Genomic DNA, 17,824 nt, shown 5'->3' with positions numbered 1-17,824 from the left:
TCCTGCCATCTGGAAAGAGGTCCCGGAGCATTCGGGCCCTCACAACCAGACTGTGTAACAGTTTCTTTCCTCAAGCCATTAGGCTCCTCAACACCCGGGACTGAACTGTTCTACACTCTCACACACACTCTCACTCAGGACTGAACTGTTCTACACTCTCTCACACACACACACACTCTCACTCAGGACTGAACTGTATACTAACTCTCTGTCTCTCTCACACACAGATACACACACTCTCTCTTGACTGTGTGGACGCACACACACACACACATAATTTATATTGTTCATTACTTACTGCACTACCTCTACCTGTCATCCGCTGCTATAGTTATATTTATGTCTATTCTATTTGCACTACCTCAACTGCTGTTGTGTATTTTTGCACAATATTTTTGCACAATACTTTTTTTCTACATCATTTCACTTTATCTATTTTATTTCACTTACATTCCAGTACACGTTCTTTTATTTCCTTTCAGCGCTAAGTGTCCTGTGTTCTTTTGTGTTGTCTTTATTGTATTTATTGTCTTTTTTGCACTGTCTTGTCTATGCTCTGTTTGCACCTAGCTGCACACTGTGCACTTTACGTGGCTAAGACAAACTTCTGTCCTAGCTCTGTGGTGTTGTTTGTTGTTTTGTATTGTACTAGTAGTTGTATGTTTATGTAGCACCAGGTCCTGGAGAAACGTTGTTTCATTTCACTATGTACTGCGCCAGCTGTATGTGGTTGAAATGACAATAAAAGCTTCTTGAATCTTGAATCTTCGCACTATGCGCCTCAGCATCCGCTGACCCCGCTCCGTCAGTTTACGTGGCCTACCACTTCGTGGCTGAGTTGCTGTCATTCCCAAACACTTCCACTTTCTTATAATACAGCTGACAGTTGACTGTGGAATATTTAGGAGCGAGGAAATTTCACCACTGGATTTGTTGCACAGGTGGCATCCTATCACAGTTCCACGCTGGAATTCACTGAGCTCCTGAGAGCGACCCATTCTTTCACAAATGTTTGTAAAAACAGTCTGCATGCCTAGGTGCTTGATTTTATACACCTGTGGCAATGGAAGTGATTGGAACACCTGATTCTGATTATTTGGATGGGTGAGCGAATACTTTTGGCAATATAGTGTATGTGAAGTCTTTGAGATTACTCTAACCCTTTCTAGCTACATGCATATCAACAACTCTTGATCATAGGTATTCTGAGATCTCTTTTTTGCAAGGCATGGCTCACATTAGTTTATGCTGCTTGTGCATAGCACACTGACACTGTTTGTGTATTTATATAAGTCAATTTAGCTCTAAACCACACCTTTATTCTTGTTTCATTGATTGGACAATCAAATTGGCACAAACTGCCATTTAGTGACACCAGAAGCCTAGTGTTTATTTTACTTTTTCCACCATCAATTTGTATGTTTAATGACTGTGCTCAATAAAGACATGAAAAATCATGACTGTGTTTTATCAGCTTAGAGATATTGTGTTTGTTGATTATTTTCACTTTGGTGAAAATCAAATCAAATTTCATGACCAATTTAAGAATTTACGAATGACCTTTTTGAAAAATCTGTGATTTCCCCTCAAAGCGCATTGTCCACACACACTTGAAGGTGGACCAAATGCTTTAATCATGTCAGGATAATGCTCAATGAAGTGGTGTTTTGGGAGTAATCTGAAATCAGGAAATGTGGCTCTTTGTGTTCTGACACTTTGCATTCAAGGAAATGTACTGACTCTTCAGTGTGCCTTGTTCCTACAGCCAACTCAACAATGTCTTTGAGATGCATCAGAATGTTCCATGCATTGTCTCCTTCAGGTACTTTACTGCCAATGAGAAGTGGGAGCAGTCTGATTAGAGCCCAGTTCTCATGCCCATTTATAGTCCCTTTGGTAGAGAAATCATGGGTAATAGGCTGAGGCTGGTCAATTTTGTCACTAAAAGCATTTTGATAGTATGATTCATTGTTTCTAAACTGAAATATTTCTTAGAAATCAGGTCTGAAATGCAAAGTGATAACTCAACAGGAACAATGCCTTTCAAAAGGTCATGCAGGATGTCAGGGAGCTAACCATGAACATGAAACTGCTCAAGACTGTCAGACAGTACACGTCCTCTTTTTACACCATATTGTTTAATCACAGTGGGATCCTGACATACCTCCAGCACCTGTTGGTTGTGAGTGCCTTTAGTTTGGGGTTCAAATCTACCTGAACATACCTCCTTGTCTTGGATCTTGCTCCTTATTGCCATGCAGAACCTGTCCACTGTAAAGCTCTCCAAAATCCTACCAGTGAATGAGCAGCCAAGTTATTAATTCAATTCAATTCAATTTATTTTGTATAGCGCCTTTTACAATGAACATTGTCTCAAAGCAGCTTTACAAAAGAAGAAAAACAGAGAAAGGGGAGGGGAAAAGTAAATAAATAAATAAATAAATAAATAAAAATAACTAAATAACTAGAAATAAGAGTATATCATTAAATTTAATAATTAAACTATTTTATCCCTAATGAGCAAACCTGTGGCGACGGTGGCAAGGAAAAACTCCCTGGGATGGAATAAGGAAGAAACCTTGAGAGGAACCAGGCCCAGAAGGGAACCCATCCTCATTTGGGTGACACTAAACAGTAAATAATGTAACTGTAACTGATTAATGTCCTTTCTACAACAGAAATCAATGGCCCCTGAGGAACTATTAGGTCAGTGTAGTTTCTAAGGTCATTATAGACACTAATTCTTTGCTGTCACAAGCTGACAGATGTAATGGCAGATCTGTGAAAGTCCCCAAGTGGCTCTGTCCATGGCTGTCTCCTGGCAGCCACATACAACACTGTGCCTTTGACACACGCTCCCAACTTCTCAACATGTTGCTCCTCTCATCCAGATCATGGAAGAGAGAATTGGAGAATTTTAGCATAGCCATTTTCTTTTACATCAGAAGCTTTACATAAAAGAGCAAGCTGAATGAAGTGGACTGTGGACCTAAAATTTTAATGGTAAATTAGCTATCACACAATACACTGTGCTCATTTTGTGGTATAAATTCAGAGAAAAAACTAACATCAGCACATTGACACTAAGTTAATGAAGAATCGAGTTGTGGGGGGCTTTCTCTTTGGTCAGCAACATGTGAAGATGTGTTTGACTGGTCTCTATACTGAACTATATATATTTGTTTAAACACAAACGCATTCTCAACCAGCTCGAGGTGATTTCATATAACTAAAAGAGAAGAGACTGTTTTAAGGCAAGCTTGAATAAATAAACACCCTATTTTGACATTTACTGAATATGCCTTGTACATGCAGCAAACCAGATAAGATGGCAGAGATCATGACTGTGGAAGCAGTGGAAAGTAGAATGGAAACTAATCAAGACCTCATTCTCCGCAAGATAAGAGTGCTTAAAACGGAGTTACTCTTGAAAATAGATGAAAAAGCTGCAGTCCAGGCCACAGAGAAAGACGCAATGTGAGCAAATGAGAGAAGAGTTTGTGACTGTGATGGGCCAGGCAAGCACGAGAATATTGGCACTTGAGACTCGGGTGCTCTCGCTGGAAAAAGCAGAGAGCGGGCATTCGTATGATGTGAGTACTCTGCAGCGAGAGGTGGCGAAATTTAAACAAGATGTTGCTGTACTAGAATCAAAAAACGAGGATCTAGAGGCCAGATCTCGCCGCTGTAATCTACGCATAACAGAAGTGAAGGAGAGACGAGACGAAGGAAAGTATATTCCCGACTTCATATCTGAACTGCTTAAGGACTCGTTACAGCTGGATAAGGCCTCCATAATAGATTGGGCTCACAGAACTCTGAGATCAAGATCAGGAGATGATCAAACAGCAAGGGCAATTATAATTAAAATTCCACTATTTTCAGGAGAGGGAATTATTGCTTAAGAAAGCCGTGCAGAGAAGGGAGATTGTCACAGCAGATGGAGACAAAATACATCTTCAGCCTGACTACACCCAAAAGGCCATGAGACAGCGTTCAGCCTTCAACGAGGTATGTGGTCTATCAGACGCTGTGAGGGTGTACACTATGGCCTGTTCTATGCTGCCGAGCTGAGAATCACCGCGAAAAATGGAGTAAGGCAGAGCTTTAAAGATCCAAAGCAGGCTATGGACTTTGTGAGAGACACTTTGAAGCCTTAATGCAAATAATATGACCTACAGCAAATAGCCAATTGATGTATGGTGAGTTAAACAAAGACATTTGTTTATACCTACATCATACAGACTTTGATTACATCTAGAAAAAGTTAAAAGTCTATTAAAAGTAATATTTCAAGAGATATGTTCTTTTCATCTCTAGAATTTAAGATTTTCCTGTTAATAAGAGAAATGCAGTTTGGGATAATGTTATTTTATTATAATAGTTCGGAGTGGAGTGAAGTCTGTGTGGTGAGCGAAGTTATGAGGATATGTTAACTAGTAGTATTAGCAGTTAAAGTTTTTCTATGTAATTCTATTAGTATTACATAGAAAAACTTTAACTGCTAATACTACTAGTTAATTATTGTAATTAACTAGTTTGTGTAATTATTGTAATTCTACTAGTATTTTTATAGTACATAGAAACCCAACCCCAGGGAGCTTGTACTATGTTGCAAAAAGTAATCAGTAGGAATTGCCGGGGCTTTAATCATCCAGTAAAATGTAGCAAAGTTTTTTCACATCCCCAAACAGAGAGCATCTATTGTATATTTACAAGAAACACACTTGATCTCTAAGAATCACAATAAGTTGAAAAGAGGGGGCTTTCAAAATAATTTTTCATTCAAAGTTTACTGGGAAAAGTATAGGTACTGCCATATTAATACAAAGAAATGTAGCATTTGAGGAATCAAAGGTGATAGCTAATAAACAGGGCCGCTATATTATTGCCCAGGGGAAATTGTTCAACCAGCAAGTGTTGCTGGCTAACATATATGTAGCTAACTGGGGCAATGTAAATTTTTTAAAAGACCTCATTGTACATTTTCCAGATCTTGATAGTCACGAGCTTATCTTAGGAGGTGATTTTAATTGTATACTCCACCCATTGTTGGACTGATTTAATACGTCATCTGGGCCACTCAGTAAATCAGCTCAATGTGTCAGTGAGTTTCTGCAAACTTATGGTATGATTCATGCATATAAAAATATAAAAATCCAACATCAAGGCAGTATTCTTTTTTTTCCCTGCAGCTCATAAGATCTATTCAAGAATTGATTTCATCTTTATAGACAAGAGAATGTCGCCATTACTTAGAACATGTGAATACACAGGCATAGTAATTTCTGACCATAGTCCAATATTGATGACTCTCTGCTTTCCTGATAACATTGCCATCATGGGGTATGTGGAGATTTAACTCTAAATTACTGGCAGATGATTTTATCAAATCAGAGAGATTACTTTTATGAAAACTGCATGCCTGGTATGACTTAATGTTACCTCTGGGAAACAATGAGGGCTTTTTTAAGAGGGCAAATAATTTCATAATAGTATGGGTATGAGGAAAATAAGAATGGAGCAGAGCAATGAAATTATTTCAAGGATAAATGATATAGATCAAGAGCACTCTAGATCCCCTACCACTGTCTTATAAAGACAGAGGAATATTACAGTCAGAATTAGATACCCTAATCTAGAGGAGGCATTGCATTTGAGATCCAGACAGCAAGAATTTGAGTATGGTGAAAAGGCTAGCAAGTTTATTTTACATCAATTGAGACAGACAACAAGCTAAATATATAGCAGAAATTCAGATGGCGCATGGAGTAACCACAGATCAGTTGACTTAACAAGCAATTTAAAAATTTTTTATCAGGAGTTGTATACATCAGAGCCATTTGACAAGGTGAAGATTTTTTTCGCTACAATCTAAATACCTACTATCAGTGACCATGATAGTCAATCTTGAACAATCCATATCAACAGTGGAGATTGAACAAGCTATTAAATAAATGAAAAGCGGAAAAGCACCTGGTCCTGATGGATTTATAATTAAATTTTACAAGAAATCTTTACACAAACTATCCCCGAATATGAAAGAAGTGTTTATGGAAAAAATTGAGCAAAAAATGATTACCAGCAACTATGTCACAGGCTATTATCACAGTTGTACAATAAACTGCAACTCATATCGCCCTATAAGTTTACTTTCAAATGACTACAAGATATTAGCTAGGGTCTTGGCAGTGAGGCTGAATCCTGTCATGCAGTCAATTATACATCAAGACCAGACAGGATTCATAGCTGGGCAGAGTATTTTATATACTCTATTCACAAATTTTACCTCTTCCCAAAAGGAAAACCACCATGGTCATGGCTGTGCAGTCAAAAAATGTTGTTATAATGGCAGTCAATGGGGCAAAAACATCCATGCACAGTAAATGAGCGAGAAAAAATTTAAATCTGATGCTGCAAAAAAATTAACAATGCATCAAAGTCAATGTTGTTACGAATCTTTGACATATCCAAGACTATGATAAAAGGTAAAAAAATCTAGTCCACAATCACTTTTTATATTTAAAATAAGTCATTTTGTGTTTTTTCCCCACAAAACAGTATAATCACTTATGAAATTGGCTTTTAAAGATGTAGTAGTTTGATCAGAAATGAGGTTGATTAACAGATTTAAACTAGGGCTGCAGCTAACGATTATTTTAATAATCAAGTATTCTACCGATTATTCCATCGATTAATCGATTCATCGGATAAGAAGTACTTTTTCTTTATTAAAGAGGAATACTAAATATGCAAGAGAAAATAAGACAGGTCTTTTAAAAAGAATAAGTTGTTTCCTATTTACAAAAATTAAAATAAAATCTGAACATATTTAGTGCATTTTAGTGAAAATACAAATATATAAATTAAAAAAAAACTTAATTACTTCAAAAGAAGGTAAAAATAGTACAACCTAAAATAATAATAATAATAATAATAATAATAATAATAATAATAATAATAATAATAATAATACCTAAACATTGATGTTTACGTTAATTTTACGTTACTTAATTTTCACGTTTCAGTCTAACTACAGATCAAGCATGACAGAAGCCTTTACTGTCTTCCTGGAAGACTTTGTGGATTTTGTACGAGGCAAAAATTAGTGGACAAGAAGGTGACTTGGAACAAGAGCAAGAGTCCATACACAAAATTTCTTAACACATTTCCCTGTAACATGAAATTAGAGTTATTTGGAGAATAAACGCTCTTAAATGTCTCTCTACATACTGCTGTCTGTGTGTGTGTGTGACAGAGAGAGTGAGGCAATCAAAATGAATGACACTTAGGCTTTTACAAAATGTAGCTAAATTATGTATGTTTTCGAATGAGATATTAATGAGGTGAAGTTAGTTTGATATTCGGACATTAGACAGACATTCGGAAACGGTATTTTAGGGACCGTCGACAAATTTCTGTACGACTGAAATGTGGTACTTGTTACTTACCTGGCTATGTTCCCCAGTTATTCTAATTTCTTCTTAAATATGCATGCGCCATGCATCATTGCATACAGCTTTTGTTCATTTATTGATAATAATTGAATTAATAGATAGTATTAATTATGTATCATGTGAATTAATTTGTAATTATTTATTTATTTTTTAATTTAAAAAATCTCTATTCCTTCAATACCTTCTAGGTCATGTGACCCTGTGACCCAAAAATAGTACCAAAATAATCAAATTAGAAACACCCACAAGATACACCTCCTGTTATCCCAAAATATGTCTTCACTGATTTTTATTTGTCAACGGTCCCTAAAATACCGCTTTCGAATATCTATTGTCCGAATATCAAACTAACTTGACCACAGTTGAGATGTTGAAGTATGGAACTTGTAGTGTTGTGGTACACCAGTTCAGTCTCACAGTAATCACACTGTACAGACTTTTCTGTCTGTTTTAGTTTGAAATCTGTTTCACTTTGAAAACTTTCTGCCGTTTTCTTTGGCCTGAATCTTCTCTGTGTGTAGTTACAGTAAATGGACTAAACAAAGCTTTGAGGCAACTAATTTGCCTCAATGATTTATTGTATTCGAATTACTCGAGTTATCGTTTCAGCCCTAATTTAAACAAAAAAAGCTGAAAAAAATATTTTATATATTTTACAGCAGTTTGTTAGTGGATGTTTTTATCCCAAACATTACAAAGGTAGTGAATTTGCCCACAGTGTATTATTGACCTATTGAACATTTTTAAATCGCATTTCCAACATTTGTTAAATTAAGGATCATTCAAAATTACATTTGCTCAAATACAGTGAAAGTTATGGCCAAATTAAGAGTGAAAAATGAACCCTGGTGGATGAAAACGTCCCCAACAGTAAGTGAGGGTTAAGTGCAGACCCTCCTATTTACCCGGAGATTTCTCTGCATTGATGTGACTGCAGGGTACATCCTGCACCTTAGGATGCTAATACTAAGCTAGCTATGGAGGAACTGCCCATAGCTATCGGCAAACCACAGTATTTTATCCCTGATGGAGCGTTTTTATTGTTGCTGGAGACTTTATCCACTCCAACTTAAGAACTGTACTTCCCAAACTTCATCAACATGTCTCCTTCTCTGCCAGAGGGAACACCACACTCAACCATGTATATATAAACATCGGTTAATCGTATATGGACATTCCCCTCCCCGTGTTCGCTTCACAGGACACCTTGTATTCACACACAGACACCGACATTTATACATCATCTGTAATGGACCATATCAATATGAGTATTGACAATGTATGTGGAAAAGGCATCCAGATGATTACAAACCTACAATACAGACTCCATCATACCAGTCCCTAAGCATTCAAGTGCAGCAAGTCTGAATGATTTCTGCCCTGTTGAATTCACCTCATTGTTATGATGTGCTTAGAGTCACTGGGTTCTGAGTTACCTCATAGGGGGCCTACCACCTGGACCAAACTGGACCCTTACCAGTTTGTCTACTGCCCAAACAGGTCAAAAGAAGATGCCACTTTCACTGCTCTGCATTCAGCCCTCACACACCTGGATAACACCAAATACATAGGAAGCCATGACTTTGTTCTTCATCTTCATCAAGTATGCACATGACACCATTGTGGTTGGCCATATCATAAAAAAAACAATGAATCAGTCTGCAGGGATGATATGCAAAGTATGGTACACCGTAAACCCTAATGCTGTCATTACTTAAACAATCAAGTAACTTGACTAAACATTACTTGAAAATTTTGAAACTCAAAAATGTGTTAGCTTAACTTACTTACCTGCAAAATACTTGAACTTAAGATTTAAAGTGTTATGAACTCAAAATCCTGATTCATTACAATAGCTCACTCTGGTCTCCATTTGATGTGATTGCCTATGTAAGGAGTTCTGCCTGGCAACAAGAGAACTAATGCACTGATTGGTAGATAATTACAAAAGGCAGTCCTTAATGCCTGTTGCTGATAACGCAAAGTTCAGGATTTGAGCTTTTCATCGTTCGCCATTTTAAGTTTATTAAGTAAAATTATTATGAAGGTATAAACTTGAAAATTATGACTTTAATTGTGAAATTTGTTAGTTTAATCCTAATGGTACATTTCTATAATAAGACAACCAAACCATCATTACAAATTTTCCAAAGACACATTAAATTACATTACAAAGAATGAGCAGTGTTTATGCAACTTTTAATTCACACAGAAGTAAGAATCATAGTGAAGATGACTGGAGGATGCTAAAGCCAGAAATAGTGTCTGCCCAAAGTGGCAAGAATGAGAGTGAAGCTTCAGAACAGATTTCTTTTGATGAGATTGAAACTGAAGATAATGAATGCAAGTCAGCTGATTCTGCTAATGTAATGCATTCTGATTTAGCACTTCAGTTGGAACACAATTTGGCTGGCCTTTTTCTGAAGATGCAAAGCATTCTTCATATTCCAGCAAGTTCAATTCAAGATACACTATATTGCCAAAAGTATTCGCTCACCTGCCTTGACTCGCATATGAATTTAAGTGACATCCCATTCCTAATCCATAGGGTTCAATATGACGTCGGTCCACCCTTTGCAGCTATAACAGCTTCAACTCTTCTGGGAAGGCTGTCCACAAGGTTTAGGAGTGTGTTTATGGGAATTTTTGACCATTCTTCCAGAAGCGCATTTGTGAGGTCACACACTGATGTTGGACGAGAAGGCCTGGCTCTCAGTCTCCACTCTAATTCATCCCAAAGGTGTTCTACCGGGTTGAGGTCAGGACTCTGTGCAGGCCAGTCAAGTTCATCCACACCAGACTCTGTCATCCATGTCTTTATGGACCTTGCTTTGTGCACTGGTGCACAGTCATGTTGGAAGAGGAAGGGGCCAGCTCCAAACTGTTCCCACAAAGTTGGGAGCATGGAATTGTCCAAAATGTCTTGGTATGCTGAAGCATTCAGAGTTCCTTTCACTGGAACTAAGGGGCCAAGCCCAGCTCCTGAAAAACAACCCCACACCATAATCCCCCCTCCACCAAACTTTACACTTGGCACAATGCAGTCAGACAAGTACCTCCTGGCAACCACCAAACAGATTGCCAGATGGAGAAGCGCGATTCGTCACTCCAGAGAACGCGTCTCCACTGCTCTAGAGTCCAGTGGCGGCGTGCTTTACACCACTGCATCCGACGCTTTGCATTGCACTTGGTGATGTATGGCTTGGATGCAGCTGCTCGGCCATGGAAACCCATTCCATGAAGCTCTCTGTGCACTGTTCTTGAGCTAATCTGAAGGCCACATGAAGTTTGGAGGTCTGTAGCGATCGACTCTGCAGAAAGTTGGCGACCTCTTCGCACTATGCGCCTCAGCATCCGCTGACCCCGCTCCGTCAGTTTACGTGGCCTACCACTTCGTGGCTGAGTTGCTGTCGTTCCCAAACACTTCCACGTTCTTATAATACAGCTGACAGTTGACTGTGGAATATTTAGGAGCGAGGTAATTTCACGACTGGATTTGTTGCACAGGTGGCATCCTATCACAGTTCCACGCTGGAATTCACTGAGCTCCTGAGAGCGACCCATTCTTTCACAAATGTTTGTAAAAACAGTCTGCATGCCTAGGTGCTTGATTTTATACACCTGTGGCCATGGAAGTGATTGGAACACCTGATTCTGTTTATTTGGATGGATGAGCGAATACTTTTGGCAATATAGTGTATATATATATATATATATATATATATATATATATATATATATAAATATAATTATTTCTTAGCCCAGAAAGCATTTGTGTGTGAAAGCTAATATGATTGTATGACCTCCCCTTGTCTCCCCTCAGATCTGCATGGAGTTTAAGAGAATTACAGGCAAGAATCTCAAGCAGGAGTTCTACGACAGCACTGACAAACACAGTCCATGGTTCATGGATCTTTTTAAATCTAAAAGGGGGGTTCTTGGGCAGCACTTGATGAATTTGTAAAGCAACTTGAGTAAAAAAAAGTCATTGCAGAGGTACCTTTTCATAAAGATACTAATATGCACCCTTTAGGGGTAAATAAGGTTTTTTTTAAAAATGTACTGCCCCAGTCACAGGTTTTGTACCTTTATTTCTGAAAGTGAACATGTAGTTGAGTTTGATTATTCATGGGAACAGATTTGGAAAAATTTAGCTTTACATTGCTAGAATGAGAGACAAAATTGCTGATAAAAACCTTGCAATAATCCACAGGTAAAGCACACTACCAGTTAACATCTTCTGAAGAGAAAAGCTGTGTGTTTTTAAGAAACACATCCATTAATCCTTTACGTTATCAGCTGTTTGGACTCTCATTCTGATGGCACTCATTTACTGCAGAGGATCCATTGATGAGCAACTGATGTAATGCTACATTTCTCCAAATCTGTTCAGATCATTTTTGGATGAACTTCAATAAAGAATCATGGCTTTTTAATACAAGACTTCAAATTAATAAACTTAATTTATATTCTATCCCTTAAAGTATCTACCAAGTGCTTTCCAGTGAGCATGTATATTGACACTGATCTTCAGCCCCCCCAACTCCTCGATTGGTATAATACTTGAAGGCCAAGTGGTGATGGAGAAGATGCGCGACCTCCCACAAGCAATGTATCTTCTTTTTAGTCTCATTTACGCATTACACCTGAATTACCCCAAATCACTCGCAAACATGTTTGATTTCATACAGCATGTACTGATGTCAATGGGACAGAATGCCCTCAAACCCAAAGTACAGTCTTTGGCAAACCAGCTTTTTGATTAAGAAAAATGTTTGTCTTAATGAATGTCTTATTGTTGCTCAGTTTGAGTCAGTATTGTTACATTTACATGTTCGGTACATATTAACAAAATTGTGAGACTATTTTTCCCTTGGTTTACTCCATTATCCATTAATGAAGGATAGAAAATGTGAAGGTTAAATTGTTTAACTGCTGCACTACATCAGTGCTAGAACTTTGTGCACTTAATGTGGGACATTGTTACTATTGTTACTGTTGTACAGTGTGGTTATACAGTATGTTATATATTCAGTTAAGTACATAACTGCATGTAGAAGAATATGTATACTATATTGTATGGGGAAGAAGTGACAGCTCTAATGTTTTGAGGTTCGTGTGAGATCATTGACCAAAGGAGTGGTATTACAGTTGTAGAGAAGCTTTGTGTGCCACTCCAAATAAAGTCGACAGGGTGATTTGGCGCATTTTGTATCAGTATAATAGGGTTTATTTTGCGACAGTGACCAAATTTTTAATACATTTACAGAGATGCAAGATTGCCCAAAATGATAATATGTATGGAATGTTCTGAAAAATGTCTGGTTACATGTTACTTCTTGGTGCATCAGTAAGTGTAATAATAAGATTACAGTCAGAAGATAGTTAAACTGTCAGGCCTAGTAATTAGCATTAATTTAGCATTAATCTAGCATTAATTTAGTTGTTTACATATGAAATGGCAGATGCAACAATTTTTGTTCAGACTGAGAATAACAGACACACACAACAGGGTTTCTATTGAAGGCAGGTGAGAGAGCAGTGCCAAGCCATGAAAAGAAGATATTGGGGGTTTCTTCTAAAGAGAAAAGATACAATCAAGTGTAGAGGCAGAAGCAACTGAGGAAAATGTCAGGCAGCAAGAAAAAATCATCACTGGAATAGAAGCAGCCAGCAAGGAATCAACTGGCCATTATTTCCCCTTGTGTTTCCTGCTTCACCTTCAAGTATGTGGAGTGTAGAGGGAATTGTAGGGATATTTGATGGGCATTATATTTCATTTGTATGAAGCAAACTAAAATGGCAGTAATCAATGCATGTACATGAATTTGCCCTGAAAATACCAGGAGCGTATTTATTCTGGTATAGTACGAACAATAATGTTCGTTGACTGGTCACAGAGCTTGTTTTGTTTATTCATTGATGCAATATTTACTTGTGACATTTCATCATTTCTCAGGATCCACTTTTGGTGGTAATAAACAAGCACCTTCAACCCCAACAGAATACAAAGGTATGTATAGTTCTCAGTGTTGTAGATGAGACCTGAAAGGTCTTCTGTTTGCACATGTTCAGCAACTGATGCCGATGTCTAATCTGCTGATTATTATTACTGTATCTGCAGACAATTCAGCTGCGAGTGACCAGTCTGAATTTGAAGATGACCAACAAGAAACTTCATGTCAGCACAGGTCAGAGGGTAATAGTGACAAAGCTCAGGACCTGCATAACAACAACCCCACAGATTGCATTCTGCCAGGACCACATGCTCCAGTTTTTTTTTTTTTACTTTTTCATATTTCTAGAGGGTATTGTCTAAATGGATGTTAATGATGAGCATATGTATTTTAATGCTATTCCTAAAACCTTTTTAAAAAAATGATCAATTATCTACATATTTTTAGAGGGTCTATGGTTATGTAAATTGGTTTTATTCAAACTTAATATGCAGAAACAACTATGTATTCTAGGTTGATTTAATTGACAAATTGCACACTCTGCACAGCTAATTATTTTCGTTATTACTCATTGTTTAAATTGATTGCGGATCCCTGGAAGGCTGGTCATTGCTACATGTACATGTCGGGCTCCTATGTGCACCAGAAATGGCTCTCTGTGCAAAAGGAAATCAAGGTGCCCCAAGAGAGCTACAAAGGCTCAGTGACACCCAGTGGGCTTGTCGGTACCAGGCTTGCAAAAACATTAAGGACAGACGGCCTGCTGTATTGCAGTGGTTTTATTTCACACCATTCTGGACTGTTTGAGAGGGGAGATGCAGAGCCGTTTCAGTAAATCAAACTGTATACAAGCTATACAAGCAAGGTATACAAGCACTGAATCCTAAAAGCAGAAGCTTTCTGGATAAAGAGACCATTTTTTAGCTTTGCTAGGATTTATGAATGTGATACTGAAGACATAAAACATGAACTGCATCAAGTGAGGAGGGTTATAGAAAGGAAATCCCAGACTAGGATTGAATTGTCTAGTCTCCTAGAGTTTACCATCTTCAGCTTTTTCGCTTGTGCTGCATAACTATGGCCTTACCAGTCTAATGGTAAGGCTATGGAATTAAACACTATGATGTTATGGCCAAACCATTTGAAATATTACAGTTATTTTTTATTTAGTTATTTATTATAAGCTTTTTTTACCTACTGTATATTGTAATGGCCAAACCACTTATTAAAAGAAAATGGATGATGACATTTATGCTTCTGGGTTTTTAAAAGTGCTTTTTTTTATAAACTTGTTAGTTTTATGAAAACACTTAAAAAAAAATAAATACTGGCTATTAAATACATTTAACTTGATGGATTTGTACAGGGATGGCCAAAAATTAAATTATCCTTTAGCTTTTTTATTACATTTGATTACAACTGACTTTATTCAAGTTAAAAATAATAAACAATTGGATTTACTGGGTATACTATAGATTTTAGCCTTTTTTTGTGTGTGGGGGTGGGGGTTGGTCCACTGGTGGCCACTCTCTACTGAGGCAATGCCCCAGCATGGCCCCTCCACTGAAAATGCTCTAGCCACACCCCTGCTTTTCAGTGGCGCTAAGGGTGTAGTGAAACACTGACGTTGTGTGGGGTCAGACGGCGATCCAATCATGGATGATAATTCTGCGAGAATCTCTCTGAGCTTCTCTCTGAGCTTCTGACTGTTGAAGTGTGACCATATTTAATGCAAATATTAGAATAAGATCCAGAGTGTGGCCTCCATTATGAGTGGGTCCTATTACGTTCTGATTAACACCTAGTGAATCCGAGATGGAAACAACCGCTGTTCTCAGAGGGTCTTCTGACTTACCAAAATGATTATTAAAGTCCCTCACAATTAATGCTTTGTTTAAAGAAACAACTAGGTTTGAAATCTGCAAATTCACTGAGGAAATCAGAATATGGCCCTGGAGGACTGTACATTTAAATGAGTAAAATGAGATCCTATATTTAACAGTCCTAGCTTCAGTACAAAGGTGCTGGCTGTGCATTCACTATGATATAATTTTATGCTAATCAGGTTACTAAAAAATTTCTGTTTGTTTATACACTTCTGTTTAGCTCGAGGAACAGGCACAGTCTCAATGTTGTGAATGTTGAAGGCTCATTGCAGCTAGCAGACGGTCAGATTAGCCTGCTTTGTCTGCTCTCTGGCCCTGGCTCTGGATTGTCACCAATTAACTAGACCTGTTATAAGGCTATGTGCTATGCTGCAAGGAATGAGAGCATCACCTTCCCGAGTGGTATGGACACCACCTCGTCTTAATGGGCCATCATTGCCCTCAAAAGATCTCCAATCACCATTGAAGCCCAAATTATTTTCAATGCACCATCTTTACATCCAACAGTTCAGGGACCATAACCTGCTGAAAACTACATTGGCACATAATTTCACATGCCTTAAAATAAAGCCTCCTATTATAATTATAATATGTTAAAAATACTTTAAAACTTTAACTGAGGAGAACAAACCTGTTAGATATGTGAAGCAGAGAGGAGTGATGCTACTGTGGGCGAGCCTTAGCATTAGCCTTGGCTCTGCGACTATGCTGCAGTCATCACCTATTCGCCCCGCTGTGTGAGCTCTAATGCCGGTGTTCATTCATCCTTCTCATGATTATTTCCTACCCAAGCTTTCTGTGCATACACATTTCAAAATATGTCATGTTTTGCCATCTTAGCGTCCCGCCTATAAATCCATTCCACTACTCTAGTGACTTGTGGATTGACCGAGGTGTCTCATAGTTTGTGTGGTTTTATTGGACGTTATATTGGATCCGCATGCCTATGTTTAACAGTTGAGTTGTGAATTGACGGTTACAACACACTGAGGATGTTCTTATACACTTTAATTTGTAATTTTTTTTGTTGACAATAACCACTTTAACTATGCTTGTCATAATCCAAAATAATAATGCTAGTTGTCCAGACTTCTTATTAAACGCCTGTTCATGTTGCCATGTGAAACACTTATTGACCATTACTTAACTAGCTAGTTATCTCTTATGCAAAGCAGCGTACATCAGTTGTTATACACGTGTTTTACTAGCTAATTAGTTTTCCTGCCTAAGAAAGTGGCAGATTCTAAGGCTTTACCTACTTGCTCAACCTTTGTTTCAAAATAGTTAGGCTACATCAAAATGAACTCTATTTTTTTAATTCTACATTTTATTATTCAAGGATTGTGTAATGTTATTTACACTATTAAAATAAAAAAAGCAGCTATGGAAATGAAGTAGGAGGAAGTATAGAAATAAAGGGGAGCAACGGTGTAGAGATTATATATACTTCGTATACCTCACAGATCATAGAATGTGTCGTGTCAAAAAGCTGGGAAACCTTTGGCTGCCAATCAGAAACTGGAATGTATCCAGGTACATTTTGCATGAATTTCTTTGCTTACAATTTAGCTATGTTAGAAAAGTGTTAGGACACAAAGTGCATGTGATCTTATGCTGCTTTTGACAAACACGATAACCATGCACACATCATACAAACATATATACATATACATGCTTAAAGATGTCTCCAAAAACCCTAAAATATCTTCATGGGACCTACAGCAAGCTTTTGCTACAGTTTATGCCAAAGTACATGAATTACAATCAGACAGAGACTACACAACTTTATTATAGGAGGTGTGCAAGAAGGAAACCTTTGCTGTCTAAAAAAACATGAGGGCAAGACTGTAGTTTCCCAAAGAACACAGAGACAAAGGCCAAGACTTCTGGAATAATGGGCTTCGGACAGACGAGTCTAAAATTGAATTATTTGGATGCCATAACAGGGCAGGTTTGGCATAAACCTGGCCAGCTCACTATCATAGAATCCATTATGAATTCTACACTGTATCACAACCATCAAAATCCACAAAGGACTGGCTGAAAAGTAAAAAATGGAGAATTTTGTCCTGGCCAAGTCAAAGTCCAGATCTAAATCCTATTGAGATCCTGTGGGGGAAAACTTTCTTCAAGAAACATCTCATTGCAGCCAATGGGGGAAACACTATGGGGCATAGGGTGTCCTAAGTTTTTCGTCGGGTAAAATACTGACCCGTTGGTCACTTTTTACCAATTTGCCTATTCCACCAGTTTGTTTTTCCCATTTACAGTACTAACCTGTTGGTCACAAGTTAGAAATATGAGGTGGAACAATTAGAATAAATCATCACCTATTTTCACCATCTTATTCTTGCATTTAACTTACAGTGTACATTGTTAGCAGTATTATGTAGTGTTCATGCACTGGGTAATATTTTGAAATATCCATCCATCCATTTTCTATACCCACTTTATTCCTAATTAGGGTCACGGGGGTCTGCTGGAGCCTATCCCAGTGCACATTGGGTGAAAGGCAGGGGTACAC

At 37.8% G+C, this 17,824-nt stretch overlaps 1 long non-coding RNA gene across 1 annotated transcript; it reads left to right on the top strand.

Annotated features, from left to right (window-relative positions):
- Positions 1 to 3,928: 3,928 nt before the first annotated feature.
- Positions 3,929 to 14,547, top strand: LOC131353406 (uncharacterized). Its single transcript, XR_009204619.1, has 3 exons — positions 3,929 to 4,202; positions 13,417 to 13,470; positions 13,582 to 14,547. It is a non-coding gene; the product is annotated as an uncharacterized LOC131353406 (long non-coding RNA).
- The last annotated feature ends 3,277 nt before the right edge of the window (positions 14,548 to 17,824 follow it).

The sequence above is a fragment of the Hemibagrus wyckioides genome, linkage group LG05 (genome assembly GCF_019097595.1).
Source record: "Hemibagrus wyckioides isolate EC202008001 linkage group LG05, SWU_Hwy_1.0, whole genome shotgun sequence".
In the NCBI taxonomy this organism is placed as follows: Eukaryota; Metazoa; Chordata; class Actinopteri; order Siluriformes; family Bagridae; genus Hemibagrus; species Hemibagrus wyckioides.
This window is presented reverse-complemented; position numbering and strand designations above follow the sequence as displayed.